This window comes from Scomber japonicus, chromosome 9 (genome assembly GCF_027409825.1).
Source record: "Scomber japonicus isolate fScoJap1 chromosome 9, fScoJap1.pri, whole genome shotgun sequence".
Classification (NCBI taxonomy): domain Eukaryota; kingdom Metazoa; phylum Chordata; class Actinopteri; order Scombriformes; family Scombridae; genus Scomber; species Scomber japonicus.
In genome coordinates, this window is record NC_070586.1 from 3,142,755 (window position 1) to 3,162,652 (window position 19,898).

General features: G+C 40.3%; 1 long non-coding RNA gene across 1 annotated transcript; it reads left to right on the plus strand.

The window, feature by feature from the left end:
• The first annotated feature begins 13,274 nt into the window (after window positions 1-13,274).
• LOC128364630 (uncharacterized) lies at window positions 13,275-16,763 on the plus strand. Its single transcript, XR_008321776.1, has 3 exons — window positions 13,275-13,491; window positions 14,000-14,177; window positions 16,301-16,763. It is a non-coding gene; the product is annotated as an uncharacterized LOC128364630 (long non-coding RNA).
• Window positions 16,764-19,898: the final 3,135 nt, after the last annotated feature.

A 19,898-nucleotide genomic window follows, 5' to 3' on the forward strand; every position in this document is an offset into this window, starting at 1 on the left:
ACGTTTCTCACTTCTATGGCCCTTGGTCTTACTATGGTCTCACACACACACACGCACACACACACACACACACACACACACACACACTCTGTGAGTCTGTCCTGCCCTGTCGGCCCATCGTTTGCAGGGACAAAGTCTGGGGTGGGGTGCTACCAGAACACTCCCAGTTCAGCTGATGGTTTCTCACTGTGCTTGAATGAGGGAGGAAATCTTGGACAATCCCAAACAAACAAATATGACGTTATTTGCGTAACATGAAGTTCTTCAATTATTATAAATAAATTGGGCGGATAAAAAAAATAAATCAGTTTCATGCACGCTAACTGCCTGACCTCTCATGCTAACACAAAGCTAATAGGAGGTCTTTTTTTGGGTTATTTTTGGCCAGTTACGAGTGATTTCCTGCTCTCAGACATTTGATAAACACGAGCCCAGATGTGACAGATTTGATGTTTGCAAATTGAATTCAGTTAATTTTGAAAGAATATTTCATTGTTCCAGAAAAACCTGCATGCACAAGTTTTGATGATCATTAAATCAGCAGCTTGTCCCAGTGCTGTTTTCACCATTAAAACATTAAAATAATATCTATGAAACTAACACAGAACACTGCTGCTGTCACACTTTAACTAACAATCAGTTTTAGGATTGATTTGAAAGATTTGATCGATGATTTTTACATTTCAGAGTCTCTATGTGTAAATATGATGTCAGTTTATATCTCATAATGATATTGAACAAGTCATTTGTATTAAGCTATAAGTAAACACTGGTCAGTCAATCAGCTGTCTTTATCTTCCTTTAAATCACTATTTTTTTAATCTATGGATCTACTAGTTGTTTTGTTTTATATGCTGTACATCTTTATTTTTTTATTGGTGGGGGGTTTGCTTCATGTTTCTTAGTTAGTTTAGTTTTTAGTCCAGTTTAGGATTTGTATTTCAATGCTTTAAACAATCTTATTTTAAACAATCATGCTGCTACAATGGTATAAACTCAGTATATTTGTGGTTTGTCACAGAAGTAGACAAACACAAATGTTTTTTAAATGAGCCAATTATTTTCCTTCTTTAAAGCTGCTCAGATGAACTAAAACTGTGCAAAGATTTATGACTGAAACTCTTTTCGGCAGCTTTATGAAGCCATGCATTGTTCTGTTTACAGCCTACAAGTCCCAGAATGCATCACTGTAAGAATCAACCAATCAGAGACTTTACATTGTGTTGCTACGTAGCTGAAGGCGGATGAAGTTAGAAGTTGATCTTTGTAGAATATTCTAGCTTCTTATGATTACTTTATTGATTTATGTTTATTACCATGACTATCATTTATCTGCATCAGTTTTATATTTACTGTATTTTATTAAAATATTTTTTACCTGAACCAGTCTTTTCTGTCTATCTAGTTTATTATTGTCTGTTTTATGTTTGCAGTCTATTTCTTGTTTGTACAGCCACGCTTTCGTACCACACACTCCATGTGACTTCCTGTTTGTTACCTGCGTTATCCTTGTGCCCTTTTGCTCTGCTGCTTTATATGATTTAATAAAATCATATAAATAAGTGACTAATTAAACTTAAAAGTCACTACTTAGACAAGTGACATACACAGTAGTAGGGCCACTTTAAAGTGGAATGGTGTATCACTGAAATACACAATGATCTTTGTGGATTTCAGTTGTTTAACATCCAGTATGACGTAAAACATACTCATACATGAGAACATATTACACCAATCAGTGAACAAGGAGCCACATTTATTGTTTTCTGACACTTTATTAGCAGTCAGTCATTTTATCCTGATCAAAATCACAACACACACACACACACACAAATATGACCTCCAATAAAAGAAGAAGGGAGGAGCAGACAGATGAGAAGTAAAGGTGAAAGTCCATTCAGACACCATTTCACAGACATCAGAACAGAAGCAGGAAAACAGTGTGAGGCAGGTGAGTGTTAATATCAGGACTGTAAATAATGATTACTGTCATTATTGATCAATCTGATGATTATTGATCACATTCATTGTTAAGTTGATTAAATGTGAAAAGACAGAGTTAATGTGTTAAACATTGTTTCCTGTTGTTGTTTTCCTGGTTTGTGCGTCCTCACAGCGATGTCACGTGACTCACTGCTGAGCTCTAAATAGAGAGAAGTCACAGTTAAGAAGCACACACATGTTTATCTGAAGTGTGTTTGTTGGATTTAAACCAGAGTCAAAGTTTCTCTTTGTGATGACTAGAAAACACACATGGTTGTAGTTAAAGTCATGTAAACTAATAAGAAGCTACTAAGTTGAGAGGCAGGACTGGGTTTATTATACTGTGTATGTGTATGTGTCTCCAGTGTTACTGGTTTACCTCTTAGACTCCAGAAGATGAAGAAAGAGGAGGAAGAGGAGGACGGAGCAGAGTCTGTAACTTCCAGCTGTCCGTCTATGAAGAGTGACCAGTCTAAAGAATATCCTCCATACTTCAGTAAAGAACCTGGACCCTCAGACACAAAGTAAGTCAAGAGAGCAGATGAAGGAAAACAGCATATTTCAAAAACCCAATTCAAAGTGTTTTACATGAAACAAAATGAATTGTGGGATATAAAAGTAACATGGCAGAATAAAAAGATGTTTAAATACAATTAAAAAGTTAAATTGGATTTTTTTTTTTTTAGCTAAAATAATATACAACAGATAGAACGAGAATAAAAAGTTTGTGCAGTGTGAGATGTAAAAAGCAGCAAACAGAAAAGTCTTCAGCTGTGATTTAAAAGAAGTGAGAGCTGCAGCAGACCTTCAGTCTTCTGGGAGTTTGTTCAGATATGGAGAATAAAACCTGAACTATGCTTCTCCAGGTTTAGTTTGGACTCTGAGGACAGAAAGCAGACCTGATCCAGACCAGCTGAGAGGTCTGGATGCTTCATAACGTAGCAGAACATCAGAAAGCTGTTTAGGCTCTAAACCATTCAGTGCTTTATAAAGCAACATCAGTATTTTAAAGTCTATTCTCTGACAGACAGGAAGTCAGTGTAAAGATCTAAGAACTGGACTGATGTGATCCACTTTATTGGTCTTAGTGACTCTGAATCAGCTGCAGCTGTCTGATGGACTTTTTAGGGAGATCTGTAAAGACTCTGTTACAGTAGTCCAGTTTTTATAAGTCCTGATGAGACATAAGTCCTTTAATGCTTGATATATTCTTCAGGTGATAGTTGGCTGACGTTGTAATGTGACTGTTGAGATTCAGGTCTGAGTCCATGACCACACCAAGATTTCTGACTTGGTTACTTCAGTTTTATTTTTGTTTAAAGCACTTACTGAGAGTTTGTTTTGGACCATAGTCCTCTGCTAATATAGTTATATACATTTGAGTGTCATCTGCATAATTATTGTAACATATTTTGTTGTTCTCTATAATCTGAGCCAGTGGGAGCATGTAGCTGTTGAACAGAAGAGGCTCCACAATGGAGCCTTGGGGAATACATGTCATTTTTGTCCTCTCAGATGTGTAACTACCTACAAACACAAAGTAATCCCTGTCCTTTAAGTAGGATCCAGAGCAGTTTAGTACTGTGCCAGAAATTCTCACATAGTTTTGTAGTCAGTTTGGTAATATGTCGTGGTCAACTGTGTCAAATGCAGCACTGAGATCCAGTACAACTAACACTGAAGTTCTGCCACTGTCAGTGTTTAATTGGATGTCATTGAAGACCTTAACAAGAGCAGTCTCAGTGCTGTGGTGTGGTCGAAATCCTGACTGGAAGACAACAAAACAGTTTTTCAGTGCCAAAATTTTGTTCAGCTGCTGGAAAACTATTTACTTAGATATTGATGGTTTGATTTGGGCCTATAATTGCTCATTAGCGAAGTTTCTAGGTTGTACTATTTCAAGAGTGGCTTACTTATGGCAGTTTTCAGAGCCTGAGAGAAGAGATGTGTTGACAATCTGTAGAGGATCTGAGGCCATGCAATTTGCATCCAACACACACACGCACACACAGAAACATATGACCTCTATAAAGAAGAAGGGAGGAGCAGACAGGCAGGCAGTAAAGGTGAAAGTCCATACAGACACCATTTTACAGTCATCAGAGTCGAAGGAGGAAAACAATCTGAGGCAGATGAGTGTTAATATCAGGACTGCAATTAATGATTACTGTCATTCAAATCAATCTGATTATTTTTCAAAACCACTGTTTGTTGGATCTAAACCAGAGTCAAAGTTTCTCTTTGTGATGACTAGAAAACACACATGGTTGTAGTTAAAGTCATGTAAACTAATAAGAAGCTACTAAATTGAGAGGCAGGACTGGGTTTATTACACTGTGTATGTGTATGTGTCTCCAGTGTTACTGGTTTACCTCTCAGACTCCAGAAGATGAAGATAGAGGAGGAAGAGGAGGACGGAGCAGAGTCTGTAATATCCAGCTGTCTGTCTATGAAGAGTGACCGGTCTAAAGAATATCCTCCATGCTTCAGTAATGAACCTGGACCCTCAGACACAAAGTAAGAGACTGTTTCTACTGTAAACTGAGCTAAAGATGATTCAGTGAGACGCTTTCATGAAGGTTGTAGTGTAGATATGAAGGAAAGAAATAATGAAGTAGCTTCCATTCAGCTGCAGTCTGTTATTTTTCACTAGTGGACTTTTCTGTTTGGCTCAGTTTCCTTCTGCTTATTTTTCCTGACTTTTAATGGCTCAGAGTAGCTTAAAGGATCCTGTGGAGTTTTCTTGTTAACAGACTAAAGTCATGTTCACATTGACTTACTCACCAAAACACATTGTGTGTCTCCTTGTGGTCTAACTAATGTGTTGAATCCACTTCCCTCCTCATCAAACATCTATTTTAAATCCGGCATTGTTTACATGTTTACTAGCTTACAGTCTTCTTCTTCTTGTCTGCCTTTGCTGGCACATTGTTGTCTAATTACTGATGAACTCTTGTGATTGTAGTAAATATTATCTCATTTCAAGTTGAATGTGTTGAATCTCAGAGTCTGAAGAACAGAAACTGTGTAAGTGTGTAAATACTGACAGTCTGGACTGTTTATGTGGGGAAAGAGCTGCATGCAGCTTGTGAGCTGTCGGTTGGCCTCCACTAATGTCATGTGACATAAAGAATGTGTTCATGTCCACAGAGAGAGGAAGAGGAGGGCTGTTTCTGTGGAGGAGCAGCTGTCCTGCTGTTCTTTGTGTCAGGATGTCCTGAAGGATCCAGTCTCTACCAGCAGTGGACACTGGTTCAGGAGACTCCTCAGGTCCATCACCTCATACTGGGACCAGTCTGCTTCATCAGGAGATTCCTCCTGTCCCCAGTGTGCAGAAAGATCCAGAACCAGACCTGGACTGCAGACAGACAGTCAGACCAGCACTGTACAAAGTAAGACTGAAGATCTGTCTGCTGATGTCATCATCTCTGAAACAGGACAGGAGTCTACCTCCTCTATCCTATTGAACATTAACAGTCACACTGATTTCTGTTTCATTCTACCTTTTTTCTTCTCTTTCAGCAGAAAGTGGTCTGCAGGAGGTTTTAGATGAACATCAGATCAGTCTGAGCAGCACATGTGAATGTGTGACTCAAGGAACTGATGAAGCAGGAAGTGAAATCCTCCTCATCAGCGTCTTCACTGAGGTCCACATCACAGAGGGACAGAATGAAGAGGTTAATACCCAACATGAGGTGAGGCAGCTTGAAACATTGTCCAAGTTGGAGACCCTCCATGACACTCCAATCAAGTGTCAGGACATCTTTAAAGTCTTACCTGACCAACAGAAGCACATCAGAGTGGTTCTGATGAACGGCGTCGCTGGCATCGGAAAAACCTTCTCAGTGCTGAAGTTCACTCTGGACTGGGCACAGCGCTCCGAAAACCAAGATATCAGTCTGCTGATTCTGTTCTCGTTCAGGTCGCTGAACTTGATCAAAGATGAGCAGTACAGTCTGCTCATGCTGATCCATGTTTTCTATCCAACATTACAGAAGCTCACAGCAGAGAAGCTCGCTGGCTGTAAAGTTTTGTTCATCTTTGACGGCCTGGATGAAAGCAGACTTTCACTGGATTTCAACAACAGTAAGGTTGTGTCTGATGTCACACAAAAGTCATCAGTCAGCGTGCTGCTGACAAACCTCATCAAGGGGAAGCTGCTTCCCTCGGCTCTCATCTGGATAACTTCCCGACCTGCAGCAGCCAATCAGATCCCTCCTTCATGTGTGGACAGGGTAACAGAAGTACGAGGCTTCACTGACGACCAGAAGGAGGAGTACTTCAGGAGGAGATTCAGTGATGAAGAGCAGTCCAGCACAATCATCTCACACATCAAGACATCCAGGAGCCTCCACATCATGTGTCACATCCCAGTCTTCTGCTGGATCACTGCTACAGTTCTGGACCACATGTTGACTCCAGACCAGAGAGGAGAGCTGCCCAAAACCCTGACTCACATGTACTCACACTTCCTGCTGGTTCAGACAAAGAGGATGAAGAACAAGTATGATGAGGGACATGAGACGAGTCCACAGGAGCTGACGGAGGCTGACAGGAACCTTCTTCTGAAGCTGGGGAGGCTGGCGTTTGAACAACTGGAGAAAGGAAACATCATGTTCTACCCAGAAGACCTGGAGCAGTGTGGTCTTTATGTCACAGAGGCCTCGATGTTATCAGGAGTTTGTACACAGATCCTCAAAACAGAGAGTGTGATCTTCCAGAAACCAGTCTACAGCTTTGTTCATCTGAGCGTTCAGGAGTTTCTGGCTGCAGTCTACATGTACCACTGTTACACCAGCAGCAACACAGAGGTACTGAAGGACTTCCTCGGAGAAGACAACAGTTATTCATTCCTGGATGACTTCCTGAAGAGAGCCATGGAGAAATCTCTCCAAAGTAAAAATGGCCACCTGGACCTGTTTGTCCGCTTCCTTCATGGCCTCTCTCTGGAGTCCAACCAGAGTCTCTTATTAGGCCTGCTGGGTCAGACAGAGAACAGTCCAGAAACCATCCAGAGAGTCATCAACAACCTGAAGGAAATGAACAGTCGTGATATCTCTCCAGACAGAATCATCAACATCTTCCACTGTCTGATGGAGATGAACGACCGCTCAGTACATCAGGAGATCCAAGAGTTCCTGAAGTCAGAGAACAGATCAAAGAAGAAACTCTCTGATATCCACTGCTCAGCTCTGGCCTACATGCTGCAGATGTCAGAGGAGGTTCTGGATGAGTTGGACCTGGAGAAGTACAACACATCAGAGGAGGGACGACTGAGACTGATCCCAGCTGTGAGGAACTGCAGAAAGGCTGTGTAAGTCCAGATGTGATTAACATTATAAATCAGTATAGATTAGTAGTTTAGTTCTTCAAATATAAATAATATAAATGTTTTATTGTAGTTAAAATAGTGCTCTACTTGTTTATAGCTGAAATAACATGTCAGTTATATTTAGTCTCAGATGTTCTTGAGCTGTTTAAATGTTGTGAGTTTAAATAATGTTGATGTTTATAGCTGTTAAGTTAATGAACAGTTATTCTATTTATTTCTAGTCATTATTGGATTTGACAGTGTTTTCTTCTCTTTCTCTTCCTTTGTGTGTTGGAGGATTCATTCAAACCTGGTGAAACACTTGAAGGACTTTAGAGGTTGTGGTTGAGGTTTTATTACAGCAGCATTTTATCACAACATATATCAGTATTTTACAGTTATCAGTGAAAACAGTAAAGTTATTATGATGTGATATATAGTCAGGCATACAGGTAATACCTGATTTTACTCAGCAGGCTTTAGAATAAGATCTGAATCATTTTGATCTATTTCTGAATTACATTCGTTGCTTGGTCGTTAAAGTTTTTCTTCAATGTTTTCTTTGCGTTCCACAAGCAATATACACTCACGCAAGCAGGGCTTGAACTCAAGCAGGACAGGATGCTTTGCTGAAGCAACTACTCGAAACAATGTAAAGTTTTGGAGAAACTGTGGCAGTACAAATTAAGCTAATATAATGAATGGGAAAAAAGCCATTTTGAAAATGTGGCAGTTCTAACAAATCTCGTCTGAACTAGATAAATACTATGGAGATTGGAGGCATATGTACTGGCCCAAACAATGTTGCAGTTGTATGTATGTTGTATATAAGATGTGGAAAATCAAGCTATAATATAAAGTAAGTAGACAGTTTTAATTAACCAGGTCACACAATTTCCTGATGACACCAAGTGTTCTGGTAACTTTACCACATACCAGGTTGATGTGGGATCAGATCACACACACACACTGTGCACATTATGGAAGCCTCAATGTAACTCCATGTTCTCTCCTTCATCTGCAAGATTAAAGCTAAACAAAGATTAAAGTGTGCAGGTCTGAGAGAGAGTGATGAGAATGATTGTTTCATTCAAGCACAGTGAGACAGCATCAGCTGAACTGGGAGTGTTCTGGTAGCTTACTGGTCTGTGCTTTGATTCTGGTGGTGGACCTTTGTTGCATGTCATTCTATGTCTCTCTCCTTTTGTGTCTGGTTTATCTCTCAACTGTCTATTAAAGGAATAAAATTCCCAAGAAAAAAGATATTTAATTTTAAAAAAGATGAACCACTGATGGGAAGATCAAATATTAATCAAAATAATGAATGTCAAACTGCTTCATCATCAAATGCATGAAGTAAATATAAAGTGTCCTCTTTCATGATAACATATGTTGTAATTTGTGTCATTACAGACTTTCTTACTGTAGACTCACAAAGACTCACTGTGAGGTTTTGGCCTCAGCTCTGAAGTCCAACCCTCATCTGACAGATCTGGATCTGAGTGAAAACAAATTGTCTGATTCAGCAGTGAAGCGTCTGTTTGCAGGACTGGAGAGTCCAAACTGTAGACTAAACGCTCTGAGGTCAGTTTTTTATAATACATTCAATTCAAACTCTTCACTGAAGCACCTGTACTAAGCCATTTCGCTGATAGTTCTAACGCCACCAATTTGCAACCAAGGGAAAAAAAGGGGCTGAGGAGGTGTTTAGATAGACATCATGATGCAAATGACGCTAGGTTGAAATTATGCCGAACCATCGCTTTAAGTACAAAAGTAAAAATTAAAAAAAAAATGTTTTAACGTCAATGATACACAATACCTCTTTTGGTAACATGGCAAAATGAAAACAGTTCTCAGCACACAAAATAGGATAGTTTTCCTCTTTAGTTAACAACCTGCACAGAAAAAATAATCACTGGACATAGTCTGGTTTTGCTGAACGTCATATTTCAGACAGAATACATATACATATATAATTTAGATATAAGCAGTCACCCAGGGCAGCACGGAGCACACACACCTATATAAATGTGTTTTCTATCACTTATTTGCATGTCAGATCTTCTTTTTATAAAGTCACTGAGGTTAAAAACAAGTAACTAGCCTGTTTTGTCAATGTAAGGAGTAGAAAGCCCTGATATTTGTGTTCAGAAAAATAAATACTCAAGTAAGGTAGAGATACCTGGAAAATCTACTTAAGTACAGTAACTAAGTACAAATAATTTGTTACTTCCCAATGCTGAAAATAGTGGACAGTAAAGCTGTTTCTCTAATCAAGATGTCCTCATGAAAACATGAAATAAAATACCTCAGAAAAAAGTACTTAAAAAACAAAAGTTAAAAAGATGATTTGAACCACTGATGTGAAGATCAAATGTTCATCAAAATAGTGAATGTCAAACTGTTTGATCATCAAATGCATGAAGTAAATATGAAGTGTCCTCTTTCATGATAACAGATGTTCGAATATTTGTGTCATTACAGACTTTCTTACTGTAGACTCTCAGAGACTCACTGTGAAGTTTTGGCCTCAGCTCTGACTGTAGCTTTGGTAGATTTTTTTCTACATATTATATTCAAATCCTTCGCTGAAGTTTCAAATGTTCGTCCGTTCGTCTTCTTCCACTTATCCGGGGTCGGGTCGTGGGGGCAGCAGCCTTAGCAGGGAAGCCCAGACTTCCCTCTCCCCAGCCACATCGTCTAGCTCTTCCCGGGGGATCCCGAGGTGTTCCCAGGCCAGCCGAGAAACATAGTCTCTGCAGCTTGTCCTGGGTCTCCTACCGGTGGGACGGGCCCTGAACACCTCACTAGGGAGGCGTCCAGGAGGCATCCTGCCTAGATGCCCGAGCCACCTCATCTGGCTCCTCTTAACGCGGAGGAGCAGCGGGTTTACTCCGAGCTCCTCCCGGATAACTGAGCTTCTCACCCTATCTCTAAGGGAGAGCCCAGCCACCCTACGGAGGAAGCTCATTTCGGCCGCTTGTACCCGCGATCTTGTTCTTTCGGTCACTACCCAAAGCTCATGACCACAGGTGAGGGTAGGAACCAAGATCGACTGGTAAATCGAGAGCTTGGCCTTTCAGCTCAGCTCCCTCTTCACCACGACAGACCTGTGCAGAGTCCGCATTACTGCAGACGCTGCACCGATCCGCCTGTCGATCTCACGGTCCATCCTTCCCTCACTCGTGAACAAGATCCCGAGGTACTTAAACTCCTCCGCTTGGGGCAGGATCTCATCCCCGACCCGGAGAGTCGGGGATGAGACCACATTATCTGCAAAAAGCAGTGACCCAATCCTGAGGTCACCAAACCGGACCCCCTCAACGCCGCTGCGCCTAGAAATCCTGTCCATAAAGATTATGAACTGGATTGGTGACAAAGGGCAGCCCTGGCGGAGTCCAACCCTCACTGGAAATGAGTCCGATTTACTACCGGCAATGCGGACCAAGCTCTGACACCGGTCATACAGGGAACTTCCGGAGAACCCCCCACAGGACTCCCCAAGGGACATGGTCGAATGCATTCTCCAAGTCCACAAAACACATGTGGACTGGTTGGTCAAACTCCCATGCACCCTCAAGGATCCTGCAGATGGTGTAGAGCTGGTCCACAGTTCTACGACCCGGACAAAGACCACATTGCTCCTCTTGAATCCAAGGTTTGACTATCCGACGGACCCTCCTCTCCAGCAACCCCGAATAGACCTTACCAGGGAGGCTGAGGAGTGTGATCCCCCTATAGTTGTCTGCCAATCCAGAGGCACTTCCCCTGATGTCCACGCGATGCTGCAGAGTCTTGTCAACCATGACAGCCCCACAACATCCAGGGCCTTGAGGAACTCGAGGCGGATCTCATCCACCCCTGGGGGCCCTGCCACCGAGGAGCTTTTTGACCACCTCGGCGACCTCAGCCCCAGAGATAGGAGAGCTCACAACCGGGTCCCCAGGCTCTGCTTCCTTACTGGAAGGCATGTCAGTGGGATTGAGGAGGTCTTTGAGTATTCCTTCCACCAATCCACAATGTCCTGAGTCGAGGTCAGCAGTGCACCATCCCCACCCTATACAGTGTTGACGGCGCACTGCTTCCCCCTCCTGAGACGCAGGATGGTGGTCCAGAACCTCGAAGCCATCTGGAAGTCGTTCTCCATGGCCTCACCAAACTCCTCCCATGTCCTGGTTTTTGCCTCAGCGACCACCGCAGCTGCACTCCGCTTGGCCTGTCGGTACCTGCCTGCTGCCTCCGGAGTCCCACAGGCCCTATAGGACTCCTTCTTCAGCTTGACAGCATCCTTCACCAACGGTGTCCACCAGCGGGCCCCATGGGTGCAGGCCCAGTGTGCTGGCTCTAGGGGGGGGGGCCTGGTGACCCATGTCCAGGCATGGGAAACGTAGTTCCATATGTGTTTTCGATCATAAGGGTTATTTTGTCTGGTCCCTACCCGAGGACCTGTTTGCCATGGGTGACCCTATCAGGGGCATAAAGCCCCCAACAACTGAGCTCCTAGGGTCATTGGGACACACAAACCCCTCCACCGCGATAAGGTAGTAGCTCAGGGAGGTTTCAAATGTTTGGTTCATAATTTTCAGGATTTGCTGAACACAAATCTGTAGAATGTAAATGTTTTCAGGAATTTAAAATCCACAGTCTTGTTGTGAGTAAAAATGACTTCCAGAGTGTAAACTAATATGAGGCTTCAGCAGTCTGAGTTCCACATATCAAGTAAGTATGTTTGTGTTTCTTCAGTGTTTCCTTGCTGAGCTGCAGTGGAGGGATCCAAACTCAAAGAGGGAATTTAGAAGGACTTTAGAGGTAGTGGTTGAGGTTTTATTGCAGCAGCATTTTATCACAAGATATATCAGTATTTTACAGTTATCAGTGAAAGCAGTAAAGTTATTATTACATGATATATAATCAGACATACAGGTAATACCTGATTTTACTCAGCAGGCTTTAAAATAAGATCTGCATCATTTTGATCTGTTTCTGTATTGCTCTGTATTTATTCTATTAGTAACAATCTGTAAACAGTTTTCATGCCTTTACAGCACTTTGTAAACTTGTGTTTGAAACGTGTAGATGAAGGATTATAATAATAATAATAATTATTAATTACTGAATAATAACACACACCCTGAGTGTGTTGAACCGAGCAATTGGAGCCTTTTCAATTCATCTTTTTATTTTAAAGAGGGAAGTGGTGTTACATTGTGTTGTTTTTTGTCTTTCTGATATACTCACATCTATTTTCCCTCTTATGTTGTAACATTTGTGTCATTACAGACTTTCTGACTGTGGACTCTCAGAGACTCACTGTGAAGTTGTGGCCTCAGCTCTGAAGTCCAACCCTCATCTGACACATCTGGACCTGAGCTTTAACATCCTGTCTGATTCATCAGTGAAGTGTCTGTCTGCTGGTCTGGAGAGTCCAAACTGTAGTCTGAAGACTCTGAGGTCAGTTCACTGACTGTAGTTTTGGTAGTATTCTTTCTATTTATTCAATTCAAACTCTTCACTGAAGTTGTAAACGTTTGCTTCTCAATTGTCAGGATTTGCTGAACATAAATCTGTAGAATTTAAATGTTTTCAGGAATTTAAATCCACAGTCTCTGTAGCTGTGTTGAGAGACCACTTCACAGTCAGTATGGACAGGAGGAATGATTACTGCCACCAATAACATGTTTTTATTACACATGCCTACTAAACTACCAAATACAGAAATAAGAGCTCATGTTATAAATAATGAATTGAATGATTTCATATTGATCCTCTCATTACAGATCTGGCTGAGTTCAGCAACATTTTATGACTCAGTGTTAATATGTGTCTGAATGTTGTGGTGACATTTGGATGATGTCTGTAGAAGGCTGACATTATGATGATCCACAATAACACAATGACAAAGTGACTCTGCTCATCTTAGAGAAAAGTTTGATGATGAGGACATTGTAATGTTGAACTACACATTTAAAATCGGAACTCATCTGATTGGATTATAAATGGATTTTAATCGACATCTTTTATTCTTCATTCAGACTGATTTACTGCAGTTTGTCAGAGACCAGCTGTGCTTTTCTGGTCTCAGCTCTGAAGTCCAACTCCTCCCATCTGAGAGAGCTGGATCTGAGCTGGAACAAGTTGTATGACTCAGGAGTGAAGCAGCTGTGTGGTCCAGACTGTAAACTGGAGGCTCTGAGGTGAGTTCACTGACTGTCTGTTACTATTGGTTTAAGATAAGAGAGGGTACAATATGTTTCCAATTGCATATTGACAAAAGCATTGTCAAGTATTTAAAATATAAGCAAGAATAGAATAAACAATTCCAGTTCATACCACTGTGTTACTTTCATTCCAACTGAGGGGTCAAAAGTAACAAAGCACAACTCTTCAAAGTCAAATTATAGTTGTTGATCAGAATGAAAATTTGTTTTTTGTCTGTACCTAAATCTTTTAAAATGGCATTTAACTCTTTGAGTTGCCTCTGTGTATGAAATGTCCCATATATATAAAGTTGCCTTGCCTATCTGAAAAGTGTTACTTTTGTACCAGCTCTCTCCTATGTGTCTGAATGTTAAAATCTCTTTTTCACTGTTTGTATTTGACAGTTTTTAACCTGCATCCTGTTGGGTTCAGCTGTTTGGAGTTTACATTTTCTAAACTTCTGCATTTACCGCGCTAAACTGACTTCATTTATTCTTTATTCAGATTGTGTGGCTGCAGTTTGTCAAAGACCAGCTGTGATTCTCTGGCCTCAGCTCTGAAGTCCAACTCCTCCCATCTGAGAGATCTGGATCTGAGAGACAACAACCTGAAGGATTCAGACATGAAGCAGCTGATTGATCTTCAGCAGAGTCCAGACTGCAGACTGGAGACTCTGAGGTCAGTAGAGAGTTGGAGTCAGTCTGTGCTGGTTTCAGCAGTTTAGTATTAAACACAGTCAGTATCAAAGCAAAGATCCAGTATTTCCTGGTGAAGCTCCAACCTTCTCAGTGCTGCTTTCCTCAGTGAAGCTGTGAGAGGAGAATGGTGACAGGCTTCAGGATTGGACAGAAAGACAGAGAGAGAGAGAACAGTCAGCCAAACAGATGAGCCAGAAGCTTGTTGTGATCATGTGTTTGAGTTGATGTGAAGACGACTGTTGTTGTTGTGTTGATGTCTGCAGGAAATAAAGCTGGATTACAGCTGACAGCCTTACAAGATGTATAGAGACAGTGATCCTCATCATCAAATCTGATCTCAAAGTGTTTGTTCTCTCATTTTAACACTAAACTATTGATCAGTTCATCTTTGTCAGAGCTCTAAGATCAGTCTGGCTGCAGCCTGCAAATCACTGGCTCTGATTTCACACAAGCATCATTAAGTTTAGTAACCATGTGGTCTTTATACAGACCAGAACCTCTGCTGAAGTCCAGAGGCCTGTACTACGAAGCTGGATTTTCTCTTATCGAGGTAACTTCAGGGTTAACCCTGGGTTTTCCGTACTACGAAGCTGGTTCACTTCTTACCGGGGTAAATCACCATGGTAACTTATGCTGAACGGCTAACCTGCTCCGGAGCAGGTTATGTTCTGGATAAGAGATCAATGAGTATAAAAGCACCACCTCCTGACCAATCAGTTCTCTTAGAAAAGGACCTGCCCATTCTTAAAATATCCTGTCAACATTGGTGCGCGGATCGCGAGAGGAGCGCTTAGGAGAGAAAGAGTTTTTAGGGATAGATGCAATTTTTTAATTGGCCAAAATATATATTTAAAAAATAATCATTTAGGCACGTGGGGGATATTATTCTGTAGGTTTGACATCCTGAGATCAAAGTGTCAGGGAGCATAATAACTGTATTTATTTATTGTAGGCCTAATTGTAAAAAATTGACGAAAATATATATTTGTAAAATAATCCTTGAGGCACATGAGTGATATTATTCTGTAGGTTATACAGTTGGTTTGACATCATTCACTCAAATGGTTGAAGCGCATAATAGGTTTGTATTTTGAATGTTGAATATTAAACTAACTTAATGTCTCTATGAAAGGAAGGGCACCGAGGAAGCGCTCTGTCCCAAACGTCTGTGCTGTAATAAAGTGGCATTGTGTGATCAGAGTGTCCGTTTATATTGTCTGATAAATTAATATTGTATGATCTTGTGAATTTACACATTAACAGAGTCGGCAATTTTCTGCCAGCATTGCTTCCTGGCTGTTGCTGCAGCAACAGTGTTGCTTTTGGCCTGGATGATGTTTGAATTCTTCATAATTGTCTGCTCCTCCATGGTAAAGTAGTCTGCTCTGCAGGGTTTCTCCATGTTTGTGATTGGTCAGACGCTGCAAACACCTCCCCTTTATGTGAGCGCGCAGAGATCCAGATTGGAAAACCCTGGGTTGATTTACCGAGTTGATAACCAGTTTCGTAGTACCGCTTATCCTGGACTGCGAAGATCTGGTTAAGTCAACCCAGGTAACGGAGAGATATCCTGGATAGGTTAATCCAGCTTCGTAGTACAGGCCTCTGGAATCACAGCAGCTGTTTAGCTGAGAGCTCTGACTGATTGTCATGTGATGATTTAACAGCAAGAAACATCTTCAAATCCCACAGAGACTCTGTAGCTTTAAACTTTGATAAGAGTTGACATGTATCAGCAGTAAATCCATCAGTAAACTGATGAGTGAATGTCTCTGTTTCTGCAGTAATGATGTGTTCATGACTCTCTGCACTTTATTTCCTCTGTGTACTTCAGTGAAATCTGCAGAGGAAACACACTTGATAGTAAAAGTGTGTGCAGGTGTGTGAGCTTGGAGCTCAGTGTGTTCACTCCAACACGTTAACATGAGAGCTGAAAGGAAGCAAGCTACGCTGCACAGCTGTTCCACTTCTGGTCTGAACAGGACTGAAGTCCCTGCTGCTCTTTATACTGGATGTGCTGCATCACTGACTGACAGCTGATCAAGTGAGTTTCACTAAATACTCATTTATCTCCTCTGTTCTTTCTTCTTCTCTCATCAGATGGAAGGGTTATTGATCTCTGTCAGAGTGAGAGTGAACATCCAGGAGTGTTGAGAGAGGATCAGCTGGATCCTGATGATCCATCTGGAGTCTGGGTCTGGATTTTGTCGTCTTCACTTAAGTCTCTTAACTGACTCCAAACTGAACAGTTATCTCTGGATTTAGCTGAAGATAAAAACAGGTGTTATAAGTCAGACTGTGAGCCTGGGCTCATATTTATCAAGCATCTCAGAATCACACTGAGAGTTAACGAGGACTAAAACTAATGAATGAAGCAGAAGAGAATTGACTGTGACTTTCAGCAGGAGAAGGATTACTGCTGGGAGAGAGTGAGACGTGGCTGTTTTACCACAGTCAGAGCAGCAGAGTAGAAATAATGATGACGTGTTGTAGTTTTCTCACAGTCTCAGCTGGAAATATGAAACAGTGGTCATTTGGTATATTATGTGTATAGACAGGTAACCAGGCAGGGAACTAAACTATGAAGCCAACATTCATTATAAGATGATATTTACAAAGTGTAAAGAAAGTATCTTCTCCACTGTCCAACTCATCTCCAGCTGAACCTCCTGTTGACTTATGTGTCCTTACAGCTCTTTGAAATCTATCTGTGCCATCAGCAGTTTAAACACATCAATCATTCAATAAATAAAGCCTCCATTAGTTTTTCTCTAACTTCACACTGAGTGGAGGGAAATGAATTAGTGCTGATAAATATGGAGCCTGGTCTTTGCTGTCAGGGCTCTGGATCAACCTGTTTGATAAGTCTTTATCTTCCTTTAAATCACTTCTTCTAACTCATTTTATCAACTGATCTACCACTTACTTAGTTTTATATGCTGTACATTTTACATTTGGTTTATTTTTCACTGTATATTTGTTAGTTGGTTTAGCTTTTAGCCCAATTTAACAATTGTATTTCAATATTTTAAATAATGATAAATAGCTTTATGAAGCCATGCATTGTTCTGTTTTCAGCCTACAAGTCCCAGAATGCATCACTGTAAGAAACAACCAATCAGAGACTTTAGATTGTGTTGCCACGTAGCTGAAGGCGGATGAAGTTAGAAGTTGATCTTTGTAGAATATTCTAGCTTCTCAAAACGTGTCTGATACGTTAACTATCAGTAAATATATTAATCATCTAAAGAATAACAGCTGTTAATAAAATAATGACAGTATTGAATAAACAGAAGCTTTAAACATTAAAACAAATCAGTTGTGAATTTTCAGAAGCACATTAGTTGTTTAAATGATTTGTGTTGTTTCCTTTAATCCCACATGGACTTCATGATGTTATTTAGTGATATAATTGAATAAGTTTAGTATCTGTTTTCACCGTGTACTTACAGCACAATGTCATCATTTACATATGATTACTTTATTGATTTATGTTTATTACCATGACCTTCATTTATCTGCATCAGTTTTATATTTACTGTATTTTATACTCAGGTGAATGTTTCTTTGTCCAGTTTTGATTAAACACTGATCTGTAAAATTATTTTATTAAAATATTTTTTACCTGAAACCGTCTTTTCTGTCTATCTAGTTTATTATTGTCTGTTTTATGTTTGCAGTCTATTTCTTGTTTGTACAGCCACGCTTTCGTACCACACACTCCATGTGACTTCCTGTTTGTTACCTGCGTTATCCTTGTGCCCTTTTGCTCTGCTCTTAATAAAATCAAATAAATAAGTGACTAATTAAACTTAAAAGTCATTACTTAGACAAGTGGCATACACAGTAGATTAAACAGTTTCTTTTTTTAGGTCTACAGCTGTGGAAGTAAATTTCAGTGTCAAAAATTCAGTGTAAAAAAATTCAATGTCTCAAAAATTCAGTGTCAAGAATTTTTGACACTGAATTTTTTGAGACATTGAATTTTTGAAGACAGAACAAATGTGTCTCAAAAAATTCAGTGTCAAAAAATTCAATGTCAAAAATTCAATGTCAAAAATTCAGTGTCAAAAATTCAATGTCTTCAAAAATTCAATGTCTCAAAAAATTCAGTGTCGAAAATTCAATGCCTTTTCTCTTAAATGTAGGGAGGGTTGTAGAGAAAGTTGAACACAGACTCCGTACAGCAAATAGAAATGCTCTTTATTGTAACTCATGGTTAATCATTCACGTCACCATTCATCTGTTACATCACCTGAATCCAGATATGAAAACAACAACAGCAATAATCAAATAGTCATTCAGTGGTTCAGTATGTACAGCAGCAGGGCGTCTTCTGACAGGCGGGTCGCTGCCAACGAGTCTGACCTCTGACCTCCAGAGAGACTCCTGAGCCAGGAACTCGTAACTGCCTGATTCACTATAAGAATCACCAATTAAATAAAGGTTAAATACAAATATGACATCATCATCATGACATCACGCATGCAGCAGTTTGATTATCCGACGTGTTGACAGCGACCCGCCTCCACCAAGTCGCCCTGGGTGTTAAAACAACTCAATAAAAACAGAATTAAAACACTTCAAAATGTACAAAAGAAAGAAGAAACATGGAACAATCTTTGTGTCATCATGGTGTTAGTCACAGCAACCCACTTCCTGTTTCTAACTACACACTACAACAACCAATCAGAACAAAGCGTCAATCCTCTCAGTATTTAAAAACAGCGTCAGAATCGTTCCTGAACAAAAACAAAAGAAAAAGAAAAAAAAGAAAGAAAAGGAAATCATCTCAACGTAAAGTGACCAATGCTCACTCTCTCCTACTGACTAATCTCACTTCTTCATCCAGTTTTTTTTTTTTTAGCTTTTTTTTTGTTTTGTTTTCAGTCTTTTTTTTTTCTCCACAGATACAGGAAGCGTGTGGCGAGGCAGACATGGCGGTGAGTGATGCAGTGAGAGTGACGTCATGTCTGTCACGTTTAACCCTTGCACAGGTCTGAGCTGCTGACTGGAAGATGCTGCGAGTCTCATTTTACCTTCAAAGATCCAGAAAGAGTAAAGAAGTGAAGACAGACTGTCGGTCTCTCACATGTTTTATACGAGATGAAGCATCAGGTCGGCTCTTAAAGAATAAAGAAACGCGGTTCATTTGGTCATTATCAAATTAAAAGAAAGTTTTATTATTTTTACAGACTCTTGTTAAACATTATCCTGCTGAAGCCTTCGGTCCGTCAGTCACTTGACCCTCATCACAAAAATATAAGTTAAGATTTGTTGGCACAGATTTCAGAGAATTTGCTTCATTTAACGGACCTGAAGCAGTGTTGTGACCCAGAATCAGATCAGTCTAATTTTCTAGTTCTGGATCATCACTGCAAGTAGGTGCTAACGTTACATTAGCATAGTTAGCTTACCGGCAATGCTAAGTACAACAAGAACAATCATATCTGCCCAAAGACAGCTGAAGATTGATACTGTGGGTCTGAGTTAACCCTTACCGTTCACTTTTTATAATGTAGTTATTTTAAAATGACAAATAAAAACATGTGAATGGGAGTTTAGCTGTTAGCAACCCCAATGCTAATCAAAGTAGTTAATATAGTTAATTGTTGTTAACCAAAGGTTTAGTGTTCACATTAAGTTAAAAGGTGAAACTTCAACAATTGGCTAGAAATTGTAAAAGAGATCCATGAGACGGAAAG